Source organism: Serinus canaria, chromosome 4 (genome assembly GCF_022539315.1).
Source record: "Serinus canaria isolate serCan28SL12 chromosome 4, serCan2020, whole genome shotgun sequence".
Classification (NCBI taxonomy): domain Eukaryota; kingdom Metazoa; phylum Chordata; class Aves; order Passeriformes; family Fringillidae; genus Serinus; species Serinus canaria.
In genome coordinates this window covers 31,459,364-31,487,072 of record NC_066317.1, presented here as the reverse complement: position 1 = coordinate 31,487,072, position 27,709 = coordinate 31,459,364, and the positions used below count along the sequence as shown (strand labels likewise).

Here is a 27,709-nt window from a genome sequence, read left to right as displayed (position 1 = left end):
GTTGGAAATGTTTATTTAAATTGGAATGGATTCCACAGCAGGACTAATACCATGATTAGATGACTGGAAATTTTTTTCTTTAGCTGAAAAATAGATTAAAAGATCCTGGCTTGTTTAGTTTACAGAGGTAAAACAGAAAAGGGAAGCTGATAAAGTCTGCAAATATTGAAAGAACAGGAGCAAATATTAAGATGAAAGAAGAATTATTTCAGTTACGAGAAGTAATTGTCTGTGGTCATGCTAAAATTAATTCTGTTTGCAATAACTTAATAGAAAAGTAGTGTACTTTCCAGGCCTTCACAGGCAGACCTTCTAAAATGGAAATTAAAATGTGGAGGGAGCATTCATGTTCTTTGCAAATGAGAGAAAATCTGGCAAGGGATCATGGAGAAAAACAGAAAGCTTCGGTTTAGAAGTCTTTCCTAGGCATCTTTTACCTCAAAGGTAAGGTTTGCAGGAACAGAACTGTTGTTTGAATGTCTGATCTCTTCTGCTTTAATCTTGTGGAAAATTACAGTTGATGCTTTTGCCTCTTTCTGTACATCTCAGATTTATCAAAGTGCGTTGAAAAGCATTTTATTAACTGTTATGAGGGGCAGGTAAATATCAAGTAACATAAATACATGTGAAAATGTAAGAGTAGGGAAGGGAACAGAGCCTCAAGTATCTCAAAGCCCACCCTATCTTTGTTATTTATATCACCTTTTTTTCCTCTCCTTTTCTAGCTGTATCCACCATCTCTGATGTTAATCACCAGCCCTTCCTCTCTCCCAACCATGTGAGCTCTCAAAGATTTGGTTTGATGTTAGGGGGTCAGAGCTACAGAAGGAACCAGCACGAACACATCAGTCTCTATCTCACACTCAGTGCTAGAAATCTGTTACAATTTGCTAGTCTGACAAGGAGAAAAAAACCCTTCTTTCCTTCTCATCTGGGAGCAGCTGACAAGTTTCCCTTCCCTCCTGCTGTGTGGTGGTGTGTGAGGCTGTGATACAAGAAATTTACCCATCCAACTCAATGTTAGCCACAGCTGATGTTTACTTTCCAGGGCAAATAATCAATTATCAGCTCTACTAAGTTTTCCAGTCTCAGCATCCCTGTTCATATGCCTCACACAAACAGAAGGAGAATCGTTCCTGGGGTCACAGGGACAGATTGCACAAACTAATTTATGGAAACTGAGAGACATAAACCACTGAAACAGAAGCAAAGTCAAACAAAAATGGGTTTTTTTTTTTAGTTTGGTCTAATAACTGACTTCTTCAATACAATAATTATCAAAGATCCCCATGCAATCATTCCCTTCCTTGCCATATTCTCTATTCCTATTTCCAATAAGAAACTGAAGTCAAATCAAAGTGCTGAAATCATTACTTTTTTCACCATTAGAGACTAATGAAGTAGCATTTCTAATTTTCCAAAAGCAAATGGAGAAAAAGAAATAGTAGTTCAAAACACTGTTTATATAATACAGTCCCACAACTCAAACCAAAAATTCCTCTCCAAAAGAGTATGAACAAACTTGGGGTATAATAGATTTAGCAGTTGATGTAATTGTATAGGATGTATTGCCTTTTCCCTAAAGATACTTAAAAAAAAAACAAAATCAAAACACACATAATTTAATTACTTTTTAAATTAACTTCTTCCAAGAAGGTATAGCAACTTATAATTTTTACTGGAGAAGAAATTACTTTTCTAACTTAGTCTATAAATAATGGTGATTAGCTTACTATAACGTGGGCGAAGATGGAGAATATAGCACATAGGGCAAATATGCCAGGAACAGATTAAAATTCAACCAGGTTGTTTTCAGGGCAAGAGAAAGTACATTTCCTTTGAACATTGTTTGACATTAGCCTGATGAAATCGTTTCTGGATAAATGCTTTGGACTAAGACAACTCTTTCTTACCCCTTCAGTTTACCACACTATTCATGAATTTTCTTTACTAATTGTCATCTCTGTGGCTCTGGGCATTGCAGCTGTCCAGTATGCAAAATGCCAGAAGCTAATTTACTGCTCCAAAATTCTACTAAAGTAGAATCTACCATTAAAGTTAAAAGAAATTAGATCTCTGTAAGCTACCATGGGAAAAAATAAGATATTTGCATTTTTGTTCAAAGGTGGCCTTTCTCCCCCAGATTTTCTATAACCTGCTGGACACATTTTACAAAAGGCTCAAATTTCCCCATGCATCTGCAAAAATATCAGCAGCTGGTATTTCACAGACTTCTGCTTTAACATGGACATCATGTAAAAAATGTGGCTGAAGAAAAAAAGGCACATTGCTTGAAGACTGACAGGTTCAAAAAACTCTCCAACACAAACAAGTTTAGAGTCCTATATTACAATCTTATTTTCCATGTTGAACCTCTCTGTCCTTAACAATAGTGAAAAAACATCCATATGAAGGCTGGCAGAAGATAAAGCAGGAATGTTTTACCTTTACAAATTACTTTTACATCTCGCCTTTAGAAGTGTCTATCTAATATTTGATATTTTTCAGAATTATTACAGTTTCCTTTTCTTTCTTGTTTTTGTGGACTTTGAGAACAGTCACTAAACAGGTGGAACAGGATGCTACTCACAAACATGTAATGAAAACACATGGCAAAATACAAGCTGGCAATAGCCTCTCTGCATATTGTTTTTGTTGAACACTGATGGTATTGCACTCTAGTCAGCAAAGATCTCCCCACATACCTTAAGGGACTGTTGTTAAGGCCAACTGGAAAATAAATTTCAGAAACTCCTGCAGAACTGCAACAATATTCAGGACCTTTGTTCAGATTAAACAGGAATTACATTTATTTTCTGGATTTACTTTTTACTCCTTTCTTGACACCAAAACTACTGATATTTTATGATATGCTCTTAGCTGTTGAGAAAGCAGGAGGATGACAGCTGAGTGATTCTGAAACCCAAACTGGTTGACCTGAAAGGTTTATGGTGACCTGTGGTCCTTCTTGTCTCCCACTTGCCCCAGAAAACAGGATGAATAACAAATAACACTTCATAACTGCAGGGTTTTGCAGGTGCTTACAAGGAAAGAACATAACAGCAGAGCTAGAACATGAAAGCAAATAAATCCAGAAACAGTCTGCAGTACAACTACATCAGAATCATGGCTACAAGATCACTATGGCAGTAGTATTTCAATAAATCAAGAAGGAATAATTGTATCTCATTTTTTATATTCCTTTTGTTATTTCTGTTAGCAGAATCACAGATGTTTACTATTATTTTAGCAAAACAAGTTCTAAAAAGAATGCTTCAACCAATATAGTGCATTTCACACAGGCACCAAGTCAAAGGTGTCTTTTTCTGATAGCAAGTTCGTGGATTGAGAAAGAATTCTGTAATTAAATGGTTCAGGGAGATGTAAAACATAATTAGAAACACAGGCATAAATTTAGAGAAATATTAATTTCTATGAGTTAGAAAACCCAGACTACTTACAAGTCTGTGTATTTACATGAAACTACACTTTTCTGATTCCTTTCAGGAAAGGGAATGAAATCTTGTGATTTCAATGAGAATCAATTGGGCAAGCTTCTGTCCATTTCCCTGCTCTTTGTGCCATCCAATTTACTTTTCTGGTTTGCACTTCATTTCAAAATTTTCTCTTTTTTTAGCATTTAATTTCTTCAATTACTTCTCCTCTCTCTGTGTTTACCTTTCTTCCTTTTGGTCCTTTTCACTGCACCACATTTCATCTCAATACATTTGGTTGTAGTCACTCTATTTCCAAATTTTCTGGGGTTTTTTTCAATTGCATTTTATTTTATCATATCTCCTTGCCAGAGTGTTTGTTACACTTTGTTTTCTGATTTCAAGATTTCATTCTCTTTCCTGAAAGGAAGATTTGCATGGTATCATGCTACCCTCATAGAAGGATTAACAGCAAAGACCTAGTCTGCATGGACCACAATCATACTTTACTATTTTAGTGTAATGCCAGCAACAAATAAAGCTCCCATAATAAGTGCTATTGTTCTTGATAATGAAGGAAATGGCTTTCATTTCAAACACTTCTGATTGTCAATCTAACATTTCAGTTAGTCTTAACTGCTTCAAAGTCCTATATTCTACCAGATTACTTCCTGGACTTCTGTAATTTTGCAAAAAAAAAAAAAAAAAAAAAGAAAAGTGTTACTAATGTGGTTAAAATTTGTAATCTGGATTGTTGCTTTTTAATCTGATGCATGCTGCTGGACTCTGCATTTTTAAAAATATTTTAATGTCAAATTGAATATATGTGATAGCTTTCCAATATACAGGAACTGCTTCTCCAGGGTCTTTAATGTGTCCTATAATGCAAACATGTGTCTATTTTTACTGGCCTAAATTAAAAGGTAATGAATTTTAATGCAAATGATTCTCATGTTTTCTAAAAACTGCTGAAAATAAATTTTATCCATTCTTAAAAGTAAATTATAGTTATCTTTCAACATATAATAAAAATGTTGACTTCCCTCTAGATCATTTTAAATTTATGTCTCACATAAAAGATTTAGAAACAGAGCCCAGCATGGCTGGGCAGGAGGAACAACACACATCAAAATTCTGAATGTGTCCTTTTTTGCCTTGGTTTCCAAGGGTAGGAAAGCTGTGCTTGGTCTTTGAAACAGCTGTGAAACCTTCCGCCAGGTTTACAGTGCTGCTGGCACAGAAAGAGCAGAACAAGCTACGGACACTGGGCAGGTACAGTGACTAAACTGGCCAAATTTCAGTCAATAGGTACCCCACATATATTCCCATGTTTGCAGTCTTCCCTAATCCTGAGTGGGAACGTCTCCAGAATGGGAATTCCTAATGTCAAAAGATATGGGCACTGTACCTGAGCTGCATTGGCTAGGTTCCCTTTTTCAGCTGACAGCTACATGAGAATTGGAATTGCAAGATCCATCTCAGAATATTCTGTGATTCTTTAAAATTTCCTATTAATCTATTTTCAATTCACATAACCTACACACATATCTGTTAATTTTTTATCTTTTCATGGACCATAGTTTAGGTATGACTGGGTATACGCTGTTTCTTCCAGTCTTCTGTAGGTGCTAAATCCCTAAAGGAGATTTTCAACAGCCTTCTGTAGGAGCTAGATTTAAGACATACCTCTGCACACAACATTTCTAATTGACTGCTAGAACATTTTATTTCTGGGACACATAAGACTATGCTATAACAGTCTTGAGATATTTAAGGTAGCTGTGAAAGAGAAGTAGAATTTGGAGATGCTAAGATAGTTCCTATAAGCAGAATTCTAATAGGTATTACTTCAAAAATCATGTCTGCTAGTAAACAGACTCCTATTCGAGTTAGCAAAGGTCACCCCCAATTAAAAACAAACTACAGTAAAAGAAGTTGATAACAGTACTTCTTCAAATTTCTTTCATTATAAGAAAAAAGCAAAGATGGAGCACTTTGAATCTAAGTCTAAACAGCTCAGGGAAAGGTAAAGTAAATACTATAGAGAATGCACAAAATCCTTGTTTAATTATTTTCATAAAAGCATGACAAATTAAATTAATTAAACAAAGCAATGAGTTTACTGCTGGCAAAGTCAGACACCAGAAGGCCTAAAATATGTTAAATGGAAAGAAAATATAATGGACCCAAATTCACATAATTGGTTATTTGTTGGGATTACATAATTACCCAAATATAATTAATTAAAGGCAAAAGATGAGCACATAAGGCTTCAGCAGATTATGAGAAGAGAATGAACATCTTAGATTATGAGCATGACAAAATTATATAATAGTCACCTTTTTTTGCAATATCAGAGTGCACAAGAAAATTCTTGGCTTAATATAAATTTTCTTTCCTATAATTACTTCAGTGTCTGGGTTCACAGAGAAAACAAGTATTTGGCAATTTCTTTTTTATTCTTTACATTTTCTTGTTGCTTGACTCTATCAGTGCTCTTTTCTCTACTGTCATTGACTGGGGCTTTCTCTCATGCAATACAATGATCAAAGGCAAATCCAAGTGATTCTGACTTACTTAGTAATTTTATTTATTTATGAATTATAGATATTAAAGTGTTGACTGTAGCATGATTCATTGCTTCCTATTAAATCTAGCTCTATGTTGATTAACTATTAAATAAGCACTTTATTTAGTATTGAATGAAGTGATGTTGCTACCATCTGCATCCCAGGTTGAGTACAAGTACTGGAAGGTTCTTGTACAAATGGTTCTAAATATTAATATAAAACCATTTGTAATTAGTTCTATATTAATATTTAGACTGATTAAGAGACCTTCTCTATCCTACACTATTTAAATAGCTGCCTTCTCCTATTACTGTGCCTTGTGCCCTGCCCAAACAAGGTCTTGCTTGTCTTATTCACAAAGGAAGTTTTTGCTAGAAAGCCATCTGTGAACCATATAGTAAATTCATGTGTACTCACAGAGGGGGGAAAGAATGAGAGAAATGGAAACCTGGAAGCAAGGCTTGTGGCTGATAAACCCATGCTGCACAAATAGGCTAAATTTCAATTATTTCTAAGAATCAACCTCCTGCCCAGAAGCAGAACACCAGGGTTCTGCTTCTTCTGAGTCCCCAATGTAGATGATACACTACAGGTGTAGTGCAGGTAGAACTAACAAGCTTCTATATGATTTTATGTGTACACCAACAATATGCAACATGCTGACTAGGTGCTGCCTAAGAACTTGCCCTGACAACCACTGAAGAGAGATTTCAGTTCCTTAAAAAATATGTATTTTTCTGTGCTTTGAGGGGTTTTTTGTTTGTAGGTTGTTGGTCCTTTTTCTTTTTTTTAATCTGGCAAATATTCCCAGCATCTTCATATAAAGTTCTAAACAAAGATTCTTTGTATATGGTGAGTCAAAGTGAGTCTCCCTACAGCATAATTGATAGAAGTTACTTTGTATCTGAATGACGACATCTTCTTGCAATCAATGGGGTGAAACTAGAAAGCCACTACTACATTGTAAGAAAACTAGCACAAAGAGTAAAAGCCTAGACAATCAGAAAAAAAGGGTCAGAGGTACATAAATATGAATATCCACTCTAAATAAAAATGGACCTCTAAAAGAATAGAGATTTTAAAGATCATACTTTAGCAATATAAAATGTTTTGACTCACTCACTAAATAGATTCACTCACTAAAAATATTATCATTCTGCCTACAGTCTCCATCACAAAGAAAACGTGTTTTTCAAAAAGCATGCAGCATCTTCCCACATTGAAAGGCTTGTTTGAGAAAAAGACACTACAAAAAGGTAATTAACAGTCATTATTTCTAGGGTCAGTCCATCAGCACTTTCCAAAGGGGGGAAAACAAAGACTTCACTGAAGTATTGCCTATTACATCATAAGTACAGAATTGGTAAGGATACTTAGGGTTGGAAGGAACATCTGTAGATATATTTTCTCTAAAGCAAGTGAAGAAATATTTACTTTTTCCCCCACATAAATAATAGTAGCAACTGATCTTTACATTTCCAAATAATAAAGCATAAAAGTTAAAAATAGGCAGCTTTGCCAGCCTGTGAAATTTGCCTTAGGGTAACTAAAGCTAAAGTGTGTTCCTACAACGATACATAGTGTGTTCAGAGCACAGGAAAAGATAAAGGGATACTCAGAGAAGTGTTGCTCAAGAGGAAATATTTAAGGATGTACCCAACTCTTTTATAGATTTTTCTCCATTTTTTTTTCCAATTCATCGTGCTATTTCTCAACATTTTTTTTCTCTTTTCTTTGTTGGGACTCATTTTGTTACATAACAGTATTGACTTTTGTCACAATTTTTTTGATCTCTACACCACCAGATCTAAAGATTTATGCTCTAGTTCCTCAACAAAATTCTTTTTCATGACTTACTATTTTAAGAACGAAGAGGGGATAACAGTGGAATTCAGTGTTAATGATTATCACAACCTGTGCTGTTGTGTAGTGATGTACAGATATCTATATTAATTCCCAAATATGCCCAAAATGGGCAGCAAAAAATTAGATAAAATTTCAAAATACAGTGAAACAAAAAGACTTAGAAGTTTCAGAAGGACAATCTCAGTGACAGGAAACTATTTTTCTCAGTTGTTTCAATATTGATTCATCAAATCATTAAAGGCATATGACCATCATTGCATGGTTTAGATTTTTGATGTTCCCACCAAGCTAGATAAGAAACTGCTGGGTAAATTATTGGGGCAGATCAGCAATATCTGCTGTATACAGGGAAATGATCATTTAATGTAGCTAAAAAATAATAACAGTGATCCTTACAAGAACTCAGTATTTTCATATGCATATTTCAGATGAAGGTCACCTTAGTGTTAAGCTCTATGATTTTATTGCACTGTAAAACATTCTTTGTAGAATCATTATATAAATCAAATTGAATACTACCTATAAATAAGGCTGATAATTCCCAGAACAGTAAAATCAAAATGTTCTGAAAACAGAGTGATTTATTTTTCCTAGCTTCTTACTGAATCTGTGGACCACAAATCTTTTGATACAGAAATCTTAATGAAAATTTGTATTGCTAATAAATTTTCATCTCATTAAATTTCATTCCCTATTTAATTTTCTATTAATTTCAAATACATAGAGATCTATAATCAAGCAAACCAGTATAGGCAGAGTCACTTTTTAATTTTGGTACTGAAATAGTATAATAGGTGTTGCAACAAATATTTTATAGTAAAATAGAAATTTCACTTCTATCTCTGAATATTATTCAAATCCTGTTGCAATCCTTAAATAGGATTATCTTTTAGAGGGATTAAAATAAATGACATTTTATAATGACTGATTAAACAATAAATTAAACAAGACTTTTTATTACTGCACAGAAAGTTACTATCACTCTAACATCGTTATTATGATTGGAAGAAGGGCTTTTACAACCTCACATTATTTGAGAATGTCACAGGGTTAATGGCAGGATCAGAGTTTCCATAAGAAATTAGATCTTCAAACACCTTTGAGGCTTTCTCTGACTTGAGCTTCCAATATGGTTTATGGCTATATGGGATGACTACTCTGAAAACATTGTCTGTTCGATAATGTAATTAAGAAAATTACATAAAGTTCTACATGACTGTAAGGAAACACCTTTATTTTCCTGTAGTGACATATATATACCTGTATATAATTATATCATTATATATAATAATATAATTATATATAATTATATAACTATAACCCCACCTCTCTGAGAACTATTCCATGGGTCATTTTCATTCCCTAACTCTTAGAAAAAAAAATCATAACTATTTTCCCAAGAATTACATTCTCTGTGCTCAGAAAATAGATTCAGTAGTTTCAGTTTGCGATAACATCTTTAGCTGCCAATATTTTTTCTGGGTTCATGGTCAAGCTACAAGAAAAGAGAATTTTAAGAACTGATCTTTGATTCACTTCTGAAAACAGAAGTAGATATGAATAATAAAATCCTTGCTATCACTTCTATGTTGCGTACATGCTTGGATCTTTAGCCATAGAAGCAAACATATGCACATGATACACTGTCACAATATGATTTGCAACAGCAAGAGAAACTAACTTCTCTGGGTTCACTACTATGTGAAAAGACCTAAAAAAGCCTGAAAAGGATTCATGACTACTTCATCCAGATATAGCAATCATATTTTACTTTCTGAACTACTGAACTTCTGGAAATCAACTGATACTTAAAAGTAAGCCACTACTTAGGTTCAAATAGACTGGGTTGTTTACTTTGCATAACATGTGGAAAGACTTTTTCAAGGCCTGCTATTCTCAAGATGCAGAAAAGAGCACACTGAAAACAAAGGCTTCAGCAGGTGACAACACATCTACCTGTCTGGAGGAAAAAAAATCAAATTCTTCTTTTATGAACAAGGGTAGAAGGATCTAAGACACCTCATATTTCCCTCATCATCCCGTTCTCACCCTTCAGAATCTGTTATTGTGCTGGAATAGCCTGAGACACAGAGGTGTTAAAACACAGGAAAGGGGCAAGGACAATTCCCCTCTCCTTTTACTGTCTTCCTCTGAGGAAGCTGCTTGTACAAAGCTTGCTATCATCATCCACTGCAGAAAAAATGTTCTAAAAAACATTTTATTGTCTTTGATAGCTTTCAGCAGGAACTTAGCTTTATATTTACCCACTGATCTGAGCAACAAAAGCAGATGTTGGTCTCCAAGTAAATTCATAATTTAGGTAGAATTGGGGTCAGCAACTGTTTAAGTTAAATCTGCAATGGAATTTTCGCTGCCTTTTTGTGTATTAAAAAAATCTAAGTACCAATAGCAGACCAGAGTCCTCGATCCCAAATATTTAGCTTGTGACAAGAAGTAAGCATGTCTAACTCTGTTTTATACCATTTTATCAGCATTATCCTGCAAACAAAACAAAAGGGCATTGAAATTTGTTTTCTATAGTACAAAGTTCACCTATGGGCAAAATACACAAAGCTTGATAGAATTGTGAAAATGTGTTCCTTTTTTTTTCTCTTTGAAATTAAAATTCCTTTTAGTTTAGGAAAGAAAATAATGACTAAAAGAAAAAAAAAAAAGCCCCAAACAGTAAATTCAGTCCGTACTCATTGCTGACTCATCTTTTATACCTGAATGAAAATAAACTCAATTGCTTGTGGTAAAGAGGTATCAATTATATGCCCCACTCTTCATTTAGGAAAAGGTTTATAAAAGCCATAGAGAATCAAACTTTCCTTTTCCTTCTAAAAATTCTGTATTTTGAAGCTCAATTAACTATCCAATGAATTGTCTTAGTCCGTAAGAAATTATAAAGCCTCTTCTTTAAAGAGGCTTAGGAAACCATTACAATGTAAGAATTTGCTGATTTTTATCAGTTCAAAATAAAATTTGTTTGGACAAAAAATGCTCAAATTGGTTAATGCAAAGGTCTGGATCTTTTTTTCAATACATAGAAACAATTCCTCTAAAGCCAATATTCTCCTTATAGCATAATTTTATGTTCCCATTAAATAATCATCCTAAATCTACCCTGAAACATTAGTATACACCTTTGGACAGTAGAAATGCTTGGGTTTTATCTGGAAGGGTTTTGAGAGTGCACAGATGGCTATTACAGATTACCAAAATGGGGCTGTGCAATAACAGTGCCAGCTGTGTAACAACCAGTCCATCTCTGAAAGAGATTGCAAATTCAAAGAGGTAATCCTCTCAGTACAGGTCTGAGAGCTGCCTCAGATGAGCTGAGGCTCTACATTAGGAGGACAGAATTCTTTTACAAATAGGACAGAATACTTCTATCATATTTGCCATTAAAACTGTGTTTGCATAGGTGGTTTAGGGAAATGAAAGAGCTCAAATATTCTCTTTCATATTACAACACACCACTCAACACTCAGCTCTGTTTTATTTTAATCTTTCTAATCTGACAATAAAAAATTAATTCCAGAGAGGTTAGATCAGTGGAGAGAGTTACTAGAGAGGCAGGCAGCTTTCTAGACCATTAATCCTAGCTGACGTCCACAGTGCTTGAAAACTCTCTCTTGAGGAATATTTGCTAGTTTATTTGAAAATCTATGATGTCTTTGCATATCATTGAAGTAGTGGGGGAAAAAACCCACAAAAATTAAAAAGAGATGCGTTCAAAAGCCAGACCCTGATTATTTGAATTTTGACACCATTTTTTTTCTTTCAAGAGGCAACGATTCCCCACAAGATTTGGCTTCTCCTTCATTTTCTTTCCCATCCCTTTTGTTCTAGCCCACCAATACATTCAGCATTTTGAGATCCATATTTCACTAAATGCCTTTTTGATAACTGTTGAAAGAGTTAAACACATTTGGTATCCTAGGGTTCAGCACAATAGGGATTGACAGTCACAGGTATCTTGCAGAGAAGGTATTTTAGAAGATATAAGCCACAATTAATTTAAGTAAAACTCTAAATAATTCTATCATTGTTATGAATGCAGGACCATCTACATAAAGGTGTCAATAATGTCACATTACACTGAACAAAGTAGAAATTGATATTACAGCAGGTACTGCTTCCTGGTGTCCCAGCTGAAACCCTGAAGACCAAATAAACTACACTTTTTTCTCCTACATTTAAATTTAAGCAAACCTCTTACTTCATACAGAAGAAGTATAGAAATCACTATATTTCCCATGTTTATACTTAAATAAATACATGAATGAAGCAAATCTTCTTCCAGTGTTACTGGCTTTTTTTCCTCTATCATGAAGGACTGAATCTCATCCTTACTCAATACAAGGAACCTGATCCTGGGAAAGTATCAGTATTAACAAAAACAAACAAACAAAAATAACCAACCAAACAAAAAAAACCATGGGTTAAGGACTTAGTTAAAATTACAAGGAGTTTAATCAGCTGGAGATTTAAAATTTTTATCTTGTTCTTGTGCTAAAATTTGTCCTTCCAGAATTTAATGAGAGTTTTTCATGACATGTGAACTGAATCAACAAAAATAACTTGGCTAACTTTGTGGCATGGCAACATGATTCTATCCTTTCAAAGGCTGCAATTCATAATTCTGTGTTTAAAGGTAGAAGACAGAAACTAGTTTAAAAAATCTTCATCAGATCACATGCAAAATACATGGCTAGAGGGGATAGGAAATGTTCTTATGGCTGGCTAAGCAGGGGAATTGCCTGGAATACCAACATCTCCTTCTAGTAACAGAGATGGTACTGAGCATGAAACCTTTCAATAGTTCCTGCAGCAGTGTCAGCTGGAGCTCAAGCAGTACCAGAGACTGCCAGTGTCCTTTACAAGGCAAAGTTACTATCCTGTTAATAATCTGGTTTGTTTTCCTGATAATGTCATTTGTTGAGGTTTATGTCTGACATACCACTATTAAGGAATAAAATCAAAGGTATTTGCATTTGCAATATAACATTTTAATACTAGTCTTTTTCCAAAAGTTCACATATTTTTTTCAGTAGAGGAGGTCATTATTTAGTGCTTCTATTAGGGTAAACCCAGGCTACTGAGCTGAGCTTTTTTTTTTGTTCAGATTTAATGGCTCTTTTATAGACAATTGTATCATAAATTGTTTTAACTATTCTATTTGGTCCCTTTTTTAATTAAGAATTATTATTGTGCCTCTGGCTTAGGAACTTTACTTGCTTATTCTCCAGTTTTCTCACATGCAGGCTCCTAATATTTTATGGGGTGAGATTTCTCATGTTCTAACCTTCATCTGAGAAGTGAACTCTATATTAGTTTGAGGTGGATTGTCCAGCTAGGGCAATTACATGACATACACTGAAGATCACTCTAAAAAAAAAGTAAAATTACGGACACTCATTTATTTCCTTCTAGTCATCCCAGAGACAGAGGTACCAGAGCTGAAATAATAAAAACTTTTTTTGGAAGTTGCATTGGGTTCATACCATTAGGAAATGGCTTTTTGTTTTCATGTGGGTGCAAACCAGTCATTGGGTAACTCCCTAATATTTGTCAAAAGTGTTTCATTCACTGGACATAAAAAAAGTAAAACCTCAACCAAACTACTTGGAGACCACCCTACAGTACATTCCCTAAGCTAGATACATGGTAGGAAAGATAGATAGTTGCCAGAGAGATGATTTAAAGCTGGCCAGGGCACATGAAGAGAAAAAACAGCTCTTGTGACATGTTTTGTAGTCTAAGAAGTTGACAAAGCCTGGGTATTTCAACAGAAAATCCACCTAAAAACAGAGCCTTATGAGCAATAACATTTTTTGTCTACTAGCTGAGTTCCATTCCTCCCCAGTTGCTTAAGCAGCTAAAGGTTGGAAAATTAATAACTTTTCATAGAAATTGAAGGAAATGCTTACAGGAAGAAGCAGGGTAGGAGACAGAATTATTGCTATTGGTGCTGTGGAAATAATAAAATGGCACAGATTTAGTAAAAATTAAGCCGATTATTTGGGGAGAATCTTTTTTTGTGGTTTCGTCCCAGAAAATATATTCACTATTCTGTTTACATTTTACACCTTACATATCTGTTTTCCTGCATCTCAACTGTGACATTTAATTGTTTGATCAAGCACAATACTTTTAGTGTCTTTCATCCCACTCCTTTAGCAACAATTTCTGAGTGAGGCTGGCTTCTATCTTCTGCAATTTCATGCATTTATATATGTATATATATAAATGTATATATTAATATATATATTTTATATATATATAAATATATCAGTGTATTTATATATGCATATTTCAAATATGGTATAGATTCCACTTCCCTTTTATCCACTAAAGACAATTAAGAGTTGTGAGATTAGAATGACACTCCTTCACTTTATGTCAGAATTTAAAGGGAATTTTCTACAACAAATTTTGTCTTTTTAATTCACATTTCAAATTCAACAGAAAAAAATATCAAACCCAAAAATGCAAAATTTCTTAAGTTTTTTACTTCCTTATTATAAAGAATATAGTGGAAATAAAATGTATACTTATAGGACAGAGACAACACATAACAGTTCAAGTAAAGAGGTGCTTTCTCAGAGCTTGTACAACAATATTCTCATAAGTAATGGGTACCATTTTCATTTAGACATTATCAAAAACACTGCTCTCACCTCCCGTTGGAACTAATGATACTTTATTTCGCTATTGGTACTTCAACTGTTTGTATTGATACATAGGAAGGACTTTTAAGATTATAAATAAATAAATCTACTACTTTAAGTACGAAGTTATAGACTTAAAAGACTCAGCTGGGCATAACATAGATCCAAATCACTACCAGGACATGAAATCAGAAATAGGATTCTAGGAAAAGAGCCAATAAAATTTTTTTTCATATGCATGTTTTCCTTCCAGCAGTAGTTAACATTTTTGAGCTGTATAAGAATGCCACATATTTCAATGAATTTCGACCTTTGGCCAACTTTCTGGAAGTGCTGTTATTCCAAATTTTTCAGAATGACTGCAAAAGCCCTCAAAAATTTCACCAAGAGTAACAACAAAATGTCTTCCAATTGTATTCTTATTCTGTTATCCTGGGTAAAAAGTTTGCAGGGCAACATCAGTGGAAGAAAAGGAAATATGCTACTGTCTGTGACAAATTTGACAATACTTGGAAGTGCACAGGTAACGCTAAAAGCAATAACCTAAGTCTAACATGCTCCAACAAAGAGCATCTATGCTATTGCTTTGAACTAAAAATTGCTGCAGCTGAACCAGGACTTTTGTACTGAGTTCCACTTCTAGTTATAACAAGTCATAAAAGGAATGCCTCAGTGGTACTTTCATATCTACACATGCATGCACACACACAGTAATGACAGTATGCACTCCCAGGGCCTAGCAGGTTATTGAAAGGAAAGTTATTCAGCCCAGGCCTGATGAAGGGAAAATACAAGATTACAGTGTGATGTCCTGCAGAGAGTCCAGGGATGTTTTATTTTGCAGTGTGCACCAGCTGCAGCACAATACTGAGCTCAGATTCATCTGTCTTCTCAGCAAGGGAAATTAGGCAAAACAGAATCTCATGCTGCCACAAATCTAACACTTTAAACTTAAACCACTGGAGGTAACTCTACTAGATATAGGATAGTGTACTCCACCTATCTGGAAGCACGAGAAACCTCCTCCATCAACACCAGCTGCAAGGGTGTCATTGCCAGTACTTGTGGCAAGGCATTGCCAATGAGAAATCATACCTGTCTTCTCTTCTGCCATATCTTCCACCAACAGTATCTGTGTAGATCACAGTGGTCTAGTGACTTCTTTTAAAGCCCTTTCTTTACCCTATTTTAATTTTTTACATCACAGAAGACCATATCTTTCTGACATAAGAACAAGGGAAAACAATATCCAAGGAGTTTATATATTTAGAACTATACAACCACTATTTCTGTTTCATATATGGATGGGATGTTTTTACAAATAGCTCATAAATCACAGAATCATAGAATGGCTTGGGTTGGAAGGTACCTTAAAGATTATGTAGTTCTAACCCCTTTGCTGTGCACAGGGACATCTTTCACTTAACCAGGGGCCCATTCAACCTGGCATTGAACACTTCCACATCTTCTCTGAGCAAACTGTTCCAGACCCTCACCACCCTCTCAGTAAAGAGAGGGTGGTGAGGGTAAATTTCTTCCTAATATCTAACCTAAACCTCCTCTTTTTCAGTGTGAAGCCATTCCCCCTCCTCCTGTCTCTACAGGCCCTTGTAAATTGTCTCTCTCCATCTTTCTTGTAGGCTGCCTTCAGACTGCAATAAGGTCACCCTGAAGCCTCCTCTTTTCCAGGCTGAACAATCTAAACTGCCTTCCTCATAGGAGAAGCACTTCATCCCTCTAATCTTCTTGTTGGCCTTCCTCTGGACTTGCTCCAACAGGTCAGTGTCCTTCCTAAGATGAGGACTCCAGAGCTGGATGCAGTATCCAGATGGGATCTCACCAGAGCAAAACTGGTGAGATTTAGGAGGAATCACCTCCTAAATGTTCAGTAGACTTTCATCTTAACATACACCTTTCTTGTCAGCTTTATGGTGAAAGACAGAACAGAATAATCAGAGACAGTATTTCCTAAAAAATCTTTTCTCATATATTGGTCTCTTCTCCCCCTGGTCTCTGACAGCTCATTCAAATTAGTAATTATCAGTAGGTAATAGCATTTAGAAGAAGCTCACAGTTGCACCACTGACTTAATGGCAGATGATTTTCTCCCTGTGAGATTCCTGAGCATATGCCCTCCTCGGTTTAGGACTTGGCTTCTCGTGGCAATGTGAAAAGATACAGATGGTTTAGATTGTAGCCATCTTCTCTGAAGGATGAGCTATTACTATTAATGATGATAAAAGAGCCTTATACTGTTTCCTCTACCACGGTAGAGCTGTTAAAGTCAAATAGAAAAGTCTGGTTGCATAAATTATTTTCTCATTTTCCATCCCTCCAGAACTCAACTGGTCAAGGAGGATGGCAGCTCAAATGAGTCTTCTCTCCCAAACTCTTACTGAATGTGGAGTCTGTGCTTACTAGATAGGAAGCTTTAGATTTCAGTAAGACCACACTGCAAACTAAAGCCAGTAGAGAATGATCACTTGCCCATTTGAATCATTCAAAATTCATGATGAACAAATATAGTTAAACACTCAGTTTATAAGCCTTTCAGATTTACAAAATCCTGTTTTTCTTCTTTATGATGCATATAAATAAAGATTTTTTACCTGCAGAGAGATAGTACAAACAGAGAAATTAAGGGCTTTGCAAAGATGGGTTCAAGGTAAAATTTTGTTTCCCACTGAGCACCCCACAACAGCCAACACTCAGCTTGTAGGTGAAAGAAGCATAGAAAATTCTTTTAAGAAGCTTGTAATACTAATGACCTACTGTGCTTTAAAACTACCAGTCCCATGTGCACAGAAAGATATTCTTGAATCTATTCTTTAAAGCAAAAAAAAAAAAAGTTATTAAGAGACAAGTTTTATATTTAATAATAAATATTAGAAAATCTATAACTTTCCAGTTTCAGTTAAGTGAAATATTTGATACTTAGTAGAGCACATATCAATATTTTTTTTTTTAATAACCAGTTTTCCTGTAGCAAGGAAATATAGCAATGAGTACAAATGTGTTGCTGCACACAACTAACAAGTTTTAATATGACAAGAGCTCACTAAGAGCCTGGGCACAGAAAAGTTGCAAATATTTTTCCTATCTGTATAATTTTACTCTACAATATCAGCTGCTAAACATTTATTTCAGAGGTGAGGTACATCACACTAAAAACTTAAGCTATACATCTAAGTTTCCAGCCAAGTTTTTAGGTTTTCCATTTTCTAGGGTTATAAATAACTGCAAATGTAGTAACTTCAACCATCTTCTTTGATTTACTTCACTTCTACCCTATTCACTGCCAGCTTTTGGACTAGTTCTAGCCATTACATGACCAAAACCCCATATGCTAGATTTATATCTTCTATTCTTTCTCCTATATTCTATTTTTTTCCACAAAACATAACTTTTAGCCAATGACAATTCCTTCATTTTAGTGAAAGTAGGAGGCCTACTTACTACCTACAGCTTTTATGTGAGATCATGTGGCTTTAAAGAGTTTGTATGAAAACAGGACCTCAATCAAAATACTGCTTGCAATTACATCACTGTAGACTGCTTTGCAACTCTTGTGAGATGAACTGAAGAAAACCCCTGATCCCTCTGGTTGTGCATGTTTCATGACACTGGCTGCATATCAGTAACCTAAAATATCTCATTGGTCTTAAAACAACTAATTCATGGTGAACTTAAAATGCACACCTCCAGAAAGCAAGGATAACACAGATTTCACTCTATTTGAATCAATGAATTAATAAAAATAAACTCTACTCCTTGGGGGTTCTTTGCTTCTCACTTCACATTTGCAATTGTGAACTCAATTTGCAAAGAGGAAATAAGGTATGTAACAGCACGAAGGGAGAAAGACACCCTTACCTTGTTACAGGAAAGAATTTGATTATGCTAATTCTTTTTATTTAGGAAAAAGTATGTGAATCTAGATATGATAACTTCTCCTGAATCAACTAGTAAAAACTGACACCCAAAGTGTTTGTCTGAAAAACTTGTCTGCTTTCAGGGAGGCTGTGATTCTGAGGCAGTCTAAAAAGTTCTAGGTTCCTCTCATACATAACCGACAGCAAAAGTACACCCCTGTCTATAATCTAGGAACCATATTTTTCTAAGACAGGTCTTAGATAGATATAATTTTTAAAAGTATCTTGGATTTTACAAGGCAAAAATGGCTGACTTTGCCACCTTTCATACATTAGGATGACTTTTCCAGTAAAACCTAGGGACTGTAGATGGCAATTCCTCTGCAAATTCCTCTCAGACTTCACTGGCCTTCACCAATTCCCACACAATCTTGATTTGCTGAATCCATTTCACTTGGTTTTACAAATATATTGTTAATCCTTACTCAGCAAGTTCTTCCCATTGAGACTGTTTTCCATGCTGAATGGATTCCATCCTGATCAGACACAAACAATCCAAGCTAATTTTCACAGAAGCATACACCAGCAGCATTTGGCTCCCAGGTTGTCTCAGCCTATAGCCCTGCCTTGACAGCTGCTCCCATGATAAATGATAGGAGCTTACAAACAAGGCAGAGCTGCAAAGGACAGTGGATTTCAAGGAACCGTTTGCTGAGGTATTTGCAGATAGAGCAGCTTTTTACAAGATCTAGTGTAGCATTTACAGTGCAAAAATGGATATGAGATCCTTTAGCACTCCCTAGCCATACTGATGCTCTCATCTATTTTCACTTGCCTCCCCTTCTCTAGCTTCTTCTCATTCCTCGCAACACACATACACAAGCACACATGAAAACCTCTTCTACTCAGAAATATGTTCCTAGGAAGTTTTATTATTCTGGATAAATACAGAAGAAGTAAATTACAGGAATAAGAAGAATGCTTGTTAATTGTTTGTGGCACTGGTGTTGGATTCCAATGAAATTTCTACTGCTTTCCTACTAAAATGCCATTTAATATGTAAGTGTAATAACAAATCTTCTGACATGGAATCTAATCTAATTACCATGCAATAATTTATTTTAAATGTTTTAACCCCTGTACTGCCTTTATTTTGACCAAGACTGTGCATAGTCTTAATAACTGGATGATAATAAAATAAAAATTTCTAAATTCCCAGGTAGTTTAGACATCTCAACATAAAAAACTACTTCTGTTCCTGAAATCCCCTCAGTCCAAAGAAATATTTTGAAAGAAAGCACCGATCAATAGTTAAAACAGTAGAACAGATTTGAGGGTTCAAAAAACTTGATTTCCTCTACTGTGCAAAAGAAAATATTATTTCTGCCTGAGAAATACAGAATGGTCATATAACCTGAGGACTCAACAGGACTTCAAAACCTTCCCCCTTAAGGAAACACCTGTTAGGATTTAATCTTGCATTTATCTCAGAGTAAAACAATGCAGTATTCTTTTCCAAATGAAATGAGATTCCCAAAATGTAATCAGACACAGGATTTCATTCTGTTTAATTATATGAGCAGTCGTTCAAGGTGAATGAAATAAAGCAAACAAAAACAATCCTTGCATTTCAACACCTCACAGAGGGGCAAGAAAATACCCCAAAGTCAACCAAAAGTATCCTACCAAGAACAAATATTTTTATGTGTAATTTTATAGATCATTACCTTCCATAGTTGAGTAACATATTAATTCCCTTTTCAAAGTCCTCCATTTTCTAGGCACTGAAACAGAAAGTAAGAGAAATTTACACATTGACATGATGAATATTCACATATTCTAATCTGAACCATCTACCTTAGGCTGAAACTGATAGAATAGTCTCCTTAGAGCTAGATTGCAGATCCTGGAGAAAAGAAGGCTATTGTTTTGTGCAATTCAGAGGGGGAAAAAAAAGGAATCTCCTATCCTGATCATCTGGAGAAATGAAGAAGAAGCTCCAGTGGTGCAGGAAGGATGAGAGCTGCCTAACTTAACCACACTGATGATTTGAATATACCCCATTATTTCCTTTCCCTGCTGCTTTTTACATGACCAAATGCTTTTGTCAGCATATCTGTGACATCAAAACCAAACCAAGGAAAACTGCTATTGATCACTGACAACTACAAGTGTGGCACAGCAGTACTTACAGATACATGGAACTTTCCTGAATACAGTACCTTGTTCCATTGCAAAATTAAAAATGAAGAAAAAAGTACAATGTTCTGTGAAAACTTTCTGCCTGGACCAAGCTCTCTACACACATAATTTCAAACCAAAAGAAGGATTGTTCAGATGCATGCATCTGCACTGAAGCAGGTGAGTATGGACGTGGTTGATTCTGGCATATTGTGGGCAAGTACACCTACTCTTTGAACCTATGGATACTTAATTAATTATAGACTATAAAGAATAGATTGAAAGCAACTCATGCCAGTACATTCAACTGCATGGCATGAAGGATATTCATCTAAGATAGAGACTAATCATACAAATCAAATCTTGGCTCTGAGCCTGACAGAAACTTTAATTAAAGAAGCATCTAGATTTCTAGGTACATCTAAAGGTATAATTCATGCACATAATAAGTACTATAAACTGCTTCCACTGTCAAACATATCTGAAAGTATTTAAGTAGGAAATGAGATATCACCTGATAATGCATTGTCAAAGGCAGAAAATTTGCCAAAACACAGAACTCATAAGACAGATTCCTTGAAGAAGCTGAAAGGCAACCAGGTTTCTTGCTTTCAGTATAGACAACCAAGTGAAATTTCAAGAGCTGCGGCACTGAGAAAAATACTTCTCCCTGTAATGGTTTAAACCCAGTTGGAGATAAAACATGTGCAGCCATTCACTCAATCTCTTCCCCACTTTCTGGTGGAATGGGGAGGACAATCAAAGTAAAACTTGTGTGTTGAGATTAGAACAGAGTTATTGAAAATAATGCAAAATACAATAAAAATGGTGAATAATAATAATAATGATGAGGTATAAAAAAATTCCAATGATGCACAATGTAATTGCTCACCACCTGACTGATGCCAGACCCCCTCTTCCTGAATCCAGATTGGCTCCTCCTTCCAGGTAACTCCCTGGTTTATATGGCAGGTATCACGTTTTGTGGTGGGAAATAACCCTTTGATCAGGTCAGGTAATATGTCCCAGCTATGTACCCTCCTAGAGGTTTTCTTCAGGGTGTTTTTTTGTTGTTGTTGTTGTTGTTGGTTGGTTTTTTGGGGTTTCTTGGGGGTTTTTTTGGGTTTTTTTGTACGCCTCCTCACTGGCAGAGCATGAGACAAGGAAAAAGTCTTTGATTTAGGACAAACATGACTTAACAAAAAAAAAAAAAAATCAAAACACCAGTGTGTTATCAACATTCTCATTCTGAATCCAAAACATGGCATTGCAACAGCTACTGAGAAGAAATTAACTCTACCTTAGTAGAAACCAGATCACTCCTTTACAGCATTTCAAGCTGTCTGTACAAAAAAAATAAAAGCCAAAATAATTGTACAGATTGTATAGTTTCACCTTGGACTTGAATAGAGTACATGATCAAGGGGAAAGGATTAATCTGTGGAGAGTTTTGTATGCTCAATGTTGTTTCTCACACACAGGCAACTGGTACAATGATCAGCAATGATTTTTTTTTTCTCTACTTTCTTATCTCGCCCTTTCAAATCACAGAGAAACCTGCTGGGTTCTCATCCCCAATTACAATCAAACTGAGCTACAGTTACCCCACTGTGCTTTATCTGAAATTTTAGGCTGGCCCTGTATTAACTTTGCACATCATCTCATGTGGTCTCATCAGGACTTCAGACAATGCAGAGACTTAAATTTGTTTACTGACTGTATTCAACTCCAGACTGCAAATCACCTCTGAAAATGCCAAGCCCTTCTCTGCCCAGTGCATATACCCAAGCACAAATCACTTACAGATTTATCATGCTGATACAGAAAGTCTTAAATTAAAAAATTATTTTAAAAAAATAAGAATACAACACTGATTGTTCTTTGACTTATGGAGCTATAAATAAAAAATAACCCTTTTTTAGTCAATTATGCTAGAAAATTATAAAACTGACCTAAGAGAACAGAAATTAAAAGAAACACCCACATGTTCTCTCTTATGTATGTTAATAAATGACCAGGAAATGCCAAATCTTTACACAGGATTCAAGGCAAATGAGACTTTCATTACAAATTACGAAGTGATATCCAAGATCACTGACATGCTAGCTCAATGGACAGACTTATGAGTTGTTTATGTCTTTATTGCAGTGAGGAAAAGTATTAAAATTATTATCTCCTTACAGATGATCATGTTACATCCAACTCTCCCAGGGCTGCATTAAATCTGGGGTAAAAACCATACATACATACATACATACATATATATATATATATATATATATATATATGCTTCTTGATAATTTCCTGGTATCAAAATTCCTGCTGAAACAACCTGACAAGCACAACAGGATTCTCTAAGTCCCTCAAAATTTTACATCCATCTTTCCTGGTTCTCTCTAGCATTTGTAGATGTATTAGCATTTTCAGATATACAGTAAGAGTGCGTAGCTAACTCCAGGCACCGACACAAATATGATAGAGTGGTTAGTCAAATTTTTTTTGCCTGTGAAATGGACAAGAAGAAGTAATAAAAGTTCAGAAAGTATCTGACATCTATGCACGTGGAGAGATTTCTTTTTTTGGTGATTTCTTATTTCTATTTCTTTCATAGGTTTTACTATAGCAAATGAAGATTAGATAACTTCCGAAAAAATAGAAAAGTAAAGTACAGTATTCACATTTAAAAAATATTAGCAAGCAAGCAAAAGTCCCAGTTAAGCACATTGGTTTTAAAAATTATTCAATATTTACAAAGAATTAGACTTATTTTTTTAAAACTGCTGTCAAATAAATAGGTACCTTTTTGTTCCATATTTTAGTCAGAGACTCTGATTTAAGTCTATATTGTGGCTCATTTTGATCTATATTTGCAGAGTAATTAGGGACTTGTGGTGTTCTAAAGGGGCTTGCTCAGAAACTGCAAGTTATCATGCAATTTCATCTGAAAAAATTTACTTTCTTCCAAGACTAACAGGCAAAACTGGGAACTCAACTTCTGGTCTTGGAGAAACATGAGTGGAGACCAAAGAAGCATATTTGTTTCTCCTTTAGAAAAAAAAAGGTTTTTTGCCTTGTTAGGGAGTACATAGAAATATTTACCTCATTACCTTTCTACCAATAGAAAAAAGAAAAAAAAAATCTCTGTAAGCCTTGCAAATATGAAAGGAAAATGTAAATTTTTACTACAGAGGAGCTGAACAGTCAAACAAAGTTGGTGTGATACTAATCCCTAGGAGGGCTTTAATACTATGTCACTTGCACAAAAGCAACAATCTCTTCCAACATAGCTATCCTGGAGGGAGAAAAAAAAATCTTAAATGCTTAAATGAGAAGTCTTTAAAAAACATAAAGAATCACAGCATGCTTACAATTTGCAAATCCTATTGTTTTCACACCTCTTAAAAAAAAAAATTCTGCATTATCCAGACTGGTAAAAGGAAAACAAGCAAATAGCAAATGCAGAGGTCAACAGGGTAATGACTTCATTTGAACTATTTGGTGAACACATCAATAAGTCAGTGAATCAATACTGGGGGACTTTTTAATTATAAATTATATCCAAGCTGAATAACAAAATGAAAAGTGACATAAGAATGCAGAACTATGTCAGAGCTGAAACAAGAAAGCAAAAAGACAGATCAAAACTGGCTGACCTTTAGAAAGCAAATATGACAAGTTATATACTATTAAGAACATTAATGATCCATCTTTCGTTCTATCACCACTCAGCAGGGTCTGTAAACTTTTACTTGACATACTGAAACAATAAAGACTAAAAACATTCACAGCTTTTACTGCTGTACTTATCTAGTATGGACTGTGAACAAATATAAACTTTGCAGGTGAAAGGAAGGATAGAAGGCAAGGAAACTCTGAATTGTCCCAGATTTTATGCAACTGGAAGGTGGGTCAGTGTTTCATTTCACCCTTCTGCTACAAACTGTCTAAGTTGAATGACTGATACCATACAGGAGGTTATTGCCAGAGCCATGTCAGTAAAGGGTGCTGGTGCTGTGAGAACTGGGCATCATGCAAACAGATCTTTAGCATCCTTGTTATCAGAAAAGTAAAACTAATATCAAGTGTTTTTTAAAGACAGTGTACCTATAACAACTACAACCAGTTTAACTAAAAGACTGCAAGATCCAGTTTGACAATTCACTCTAGTCTTGTTCTACAAGAAGTTGATGGGTTTTCACTTTATCCTTAGAAGGTTTCCTTTATCTACTCAGAGGCACTACTGAGTGGTTTTGAGTTTATACACATGATGAAAATAAGTACAGGGGTAACACACATCTAAACTGGGAGAAAAAAGTAATTGACACACCTGTGGTGTTAAATTCCTCTGAAAACACATCTAAGATGTAGGTGTACCAATTTTCTGGTCAGTGGAATCATTAAATATTGTAAACCAAGCCAAATTAAACTTCAGTGCAGTAATGAATGTTTTCCCACAGAAAGAAAACATTCATGACTCAAGCTATGAGATTCTTATTACCAAAAAAAAAAACCAAAAAAAAATTTTAAAAAATCCTGAAAAATTAAAAGTACTTTCTAAAAAAGAAGTTTACTATAAACCTGATAAGTTTTATTGCTCTGTCTATAATGCCATTTTCATTCTTTCTTAATATTTTCCAGCTGAATTATTGAAGATAAAATATTAGGATAAATAAAGCCTACAATGGAGTTCAAACAGAAGAAATCTGCTCTCAAGAAATATGAAGCATGCAGAAATGCCTGACAACATTCCACACCCTTGTAGGACACCAAGACCACACAGGATGGAGATCATATGTGAAATTAAAATGTATTCTGAAAAATCATAAAGGACAGCACTGCAGCCTTCCCACAAATGCTCCTACCCTCTGAGGGGAAAGGAAGGAAACACAAAACTGAAAACTAGATAAAGCAAAGCAGAAAGGACAAATTCAATTAACCTCTGCCAGAGAAGGCATATTTTCCCTGTTCTTTCATTATCAGCTACAGCACTTTCAGTGTACATTGTCAGAACTTCAACACAGGAGATTTTGGTAGGCAAAAGTCAAGACTTGCATCTTATTACCTTGTCATCTACAAAGCAGAAAGCCAACAGAGTTTACAACAATGGTAGGAATAGAAGCAAACAACATGATGCAAAGTCTTGACCTGTAAAACAATTAAACATTTTTCTTCACTTCATATTTAACATATATTACACATTGCTGACATATATTTCATATTGCTCTGTCATGCAGCAGAAAAGTGTAATCAGATTTCACCACATTTGGAGTATGGTCAAATGGAAGCAAAGTGTAGATATAAAAATGACATTCACCAGCCAAAGTAAAACAACAAAGTATTCCAGATAAATCATTTTCATCAGTTGGAGGTTTGTTGCTTCCTATGAGGTGAGTAATGAAGTCTAACACAGCAACAAGCACCCTCACTCTCTGAAAATGGGCCAACAGCATAAAATATAAGCAAGGTCAGAAACATTTTCTGAGAACATTAAATTAATTGCATGCTACTAGATGTAAAGTCAGTATCAATCTATGAAACATGGTCAAAAGACTGAATTCTTTTTGCAGTCATGCAAGTTTTGGTTTCATGCTGAGGTGTAATAATAGGGTTTATAAAAAAACTTTGAGGTCTGTAAATTACATTTATTAAGAAAATAAAGTGCCAGGTTTAGAGACTTTTTGAAATTCTGTTATTCAGAATTTGGATTACATATGGATTACATCTTATGATACACTGTTTCATAGGATGTGGCTATACAATTTCAATTTTAAATAAAATTTTAAAAGGACAAACAAAACCAAACCAAAACAAACTGACATTACTGGGCAGTCACTGCCAGAGCTGTGACTGGAGGTGAATGCCCCTGCTCTGGAAGTACAGCATCATTTCAGTGCATAGTACCAGCAGCAGATGATTTTGCCACAGAGCATTCTGTTGATTTTGGTGGAGACAAAACTCAGAGTTTGCTTGAAACACAAAACCCCAGCTAGTTTAGAGGATCTCTGCACTGTGCAACCAGGAAGCCTATTGTTTCCTTAAGATCAGCTACTTGCCTTTTATTGCTGCTCTCACCTTTTCTTGGGAACTTGGGGAGGGCTCAGGGCATTTTGAAGGATTCATCCAAGTGTCTCAGGGGCAGGAAATATCTTCATGTCCACTAACACAGGTTCCTGGATATAAGTGAATTTTCTGAGAAGCAGGGAGTGGGTTTATCAGGCACAACTCCTCACTTTTGAAGACATCACATCATACACTGAACTTGCAGGGCTGTGGCATAAAGAGCTGCATCCTGGGATTATTTACTCACTCTATTATCATGTAGGCCATGGCAGAAGAAGAAAGGTTACATTACCTCTTGTATACTGCGCTAGTGATATGACCACACTTAGAGCATTATATCCAGGAATGACCTTCAGATTTTAGGAAGAATATCAATAAATTGGAAAAAAAAGATAAACTCCCATGAACATTCAAAGAATCATAATCTTTGTGTTAAGAAGTTAATTCAATGTAGTACTTTGCCAAGAAGCATACAACCTGGATATAAAAGACAAAGAAAGCAGATTTTTAAATCTATCTCCTCTGTTTCTCAAATTAAGATATAATGAGATGTGTACAAGTTGTAGACTAAAGGTTAATAAATTAAATATAAAAAATTTTGCCATCTTTATAACAGAGAGCTAAATTAGCCATTGGTATAACTTAATAGGCATTGTTTATCACTAAAAGAGATCCAAGGCTTGAGGGTTTTTTCCTAGAAGCAATGACTACTGAACACTGTGCATCTTCCAGTCAGATATCCCCCACAGTTCTATAGCTTCTGTGCAAAGAAAGTCAGAACAAGATGACCATGGTGGTTCTGACATCTCACCTCAAAGCTCATGAACTGAAACACCTAAACAGCAATAAAGAAACATTTCAAATTTTGCTGAGGTCTCCAGAATGATATACAAATGCATACCAGAATACAAAACAATTGTGTCCTTTTCTGTTCCTTTTCCAAAGTGCCTTGTAAACTATACACTTACAAAGTAATAGAGGTTCAGTACCTGTGCTCCAGAGTATTTTTTTTATTAGAAATTTCAGTAAAAAGAAGCAAACAAACTACA

The 27,709-nt window shown here is 35.1% G+C and overlaps 1 long non-coding RNA gene across 2 annotated transcripts; it reads left to right on the top strand.

Annotated features, from left to right (window-relative positions):
• Positions 1 to 221: 221 nt before the first annotated feature.
• On the top strand, positions 222 to 27,709 carry LOC115485300 (uncharacterized). Of its 2 annotated transcripts, XR_003946050.2 has the most exons (5): positions 222 to 444; positions 4,602 to 4,706; positions 7,171 to 7,260; positions 16,188 to 16,325; positions 25,239 to 27,709. It is a non-coding gene; the product is annotated as an uncharacterized LOC115485300 (long non-coding RNA). The 2 variants fall into 2 exon arrangements; XR_003946051.2 differs by lacking the exon at positions 4,602 to 4,706.